Source organism: Porites lutea, chromosome 8 (genome assembly GCF_958299795.1).
Source record: "Porites lutea chromosome 8, jaPorLute2.1, whole genome shotgun sequence".
In the NCBI taxonomy this organism is placed as follows: domain Eukaryota; kingdom Metazoa; phylum Cnidaria; class Anthozoa; order Scleractinia; family Poritidae; genus Porites; species Porites lutea.
In genome coordinates, this window is record NC_133208.1 from 28,634,541 (window position 1) to 28,636,924 (window position 2,384).

Consider the following 2,384-nt stretch of genomic DNA (forward strand, 5'->3'; position numbering starts at 1 on the left):
TATTTTTTAAACAACTCAGATCTTTACTTGAACAGTTTCCCAACGACAACATTATAGTAGGTGGCGATTTTAATTGCCCTCTTTCCAAAACCGATAAAGAAGGAGGACGTGATGTTTCGTCAAGAAGGAATGTCGCCAGCGAGATCGAGCAACTGATGTGTATTTTGGATTTAGACGACGTATGGAGAACGCTACATCCAGAAGAAAAACAATTTACTTGGCGAACATCTGACTTGAAAATAAAATGCAGATTAGATTATTGGCTAATAGCCCGTCAACTATTACAAAATTCCCCCGTGCAGAAATGTGAAATCAAGCACGCTGCACATTGCGATCACTCTTTAGTGACGTTGGAATTGCCAATTAATGAGAAATACCCAAGAGGTCCTGGATTCTGGAAATTCAATTCCTCCCTCTTAGAAGATGATGAATATGCAGAAAAATTAATGTTTAAAATTCCGCACTTTATAAACAAGTATCAGGATCTTGAAGATCACGGACTCTTATGGGAGTTGATTAAAATGGAAATAAGGGCGTTCACAATTAGTTATTCAAAACAAAAAGCTAAAATGAAAAAAGATTATGAAAAAGATCTCGTACAGGAAGTCTCAAGACTGGGAAATATGGGTGAAGACTGCCCATCAGCAGAAGCCGTCCAGAGATACATTAAAGTTAAGAACGAATTGGATAAGATTTCCTACGACCGGGCAAGAGGAGCATGTGTGCGCTCCAAGGCCCGTTGGCATGAGTTCGGCGAACGAAGTTCGAAATATTTTCTTAATCTTGAGAGACGAAATTATGAAAATAAATGCATTACCAGCCTTATACAAGAAAACGGAAGCAGTATCACGGACCCAAAGGAAATCCTAAAAGAACAAAAAAGATTTTATCAATCCTTATATTCCTCGCAAAATCCTCAAATAAACGATCCTAAATTCAAAGTGTTCTTCGATAATGACAAGGTAGAAAAGCTGAATGATGAACAAAGAAAGAATTGCGAAGGCTTGCTGACGGAGAATGAGTGCTGGAATGCTTTAAAATGTTTCCAAAAAAACAAATCCCCTGGCAATGACGGTTTTACTGCCGAATTTTACAGCTTCTTCTGGAGTCAATTAGGCAAGATAATGGTAAACAGTTTTAATTATGGATTCCATAAAGGTGAGCTGTCAATTTCTCAAAGACAAAGCATCATACGTCTTATTCCAAAAAAGAACAAAAATTTATTGTATCTTAAAAATTGGAGACCTATTTCACTTTTAAATGTGGATTATAAGATTGCCTCTAAAGCTTTAGCTCTCAGACTAAAAAAGGTTCTATCGGCAGTTATAAATAACACACAAACTGGTTACGTAGAGGGAAGATTTATCGGTGAAAACATCAGACTTATAAGCGACATCCTCAATTTCACCGTTGACCAGGACATAGAGGGAATTGCTTTATTCATCGATTTTGAAAAAGCATTCGATAGTTTAGAATGGGAGTACCTATTTAAAGCTCTAGATACCTTTCAATTTGGACCCGACTTTAAGACTTGGGTGAAAACTCTGTACACAAACATTTCTAGCTGCATAATAAACAACGGCTTCGCCTCCGAGTCATTTACTTTAAAGAGAGGAGTAAGACAAGGCTGCCCTTTGTCTGGCTTGTTGTTCATTTTAGCCGCAGAATTACTGTCTTGCTCAATAAGAGCTGATGAACATATAAAGGGAATTCGAGTCCTAAACAAAGAAATAAAATTATCTCAATATGCCGATGACACCACCTCCTTTTGCAAAGATAAAGAGTCGCTTGGGAAACTGTTAGAGTTATTAGACCTATTTAAAGATTGCAGCGGTTTAAAGCTTAACCAAAGTAAATCTGAAGCAATGTGGCTTGGAAAAAACCCAAATAGGACTGATACACTATTTGGAGTTCAGTGGCCACAAAGGCCTATCTCCGCCTTAGGGATATCATTCTCTTACAATCTAAAACTTTGCGAACAGGAAAATTTTTCACAAAAGATATGTAAAATTCAAAAGCTGTTTAATATATGGTCTCAAAGAAATCTCTCACTTTATGGCAAGATAACAATCGCCAAAACATTAGGGCTATCGAAACTTATCTTTGTAAGTTCGTGCATACATACACCGCCTCATTATATAGATATCACTAATAGATTGATTACAGATTTTGTCTGGAATAACAAGAAAGCAAAGATAAAAAGGGATACTCTTATAGGTCCAAAAGAAAGAGGAGGGCTGGATTTACCAGAATTTGAGACTATATCCAAGTCGTTACAAAGTGCTTGGGTTCAAAGAATGAAGAATGGTGTAGAGGATCAGTGGATGTTAATTCCTTTATTTTATTTGAAAAATGTTGGAGGACCATTTATTTTTGATTGTGAT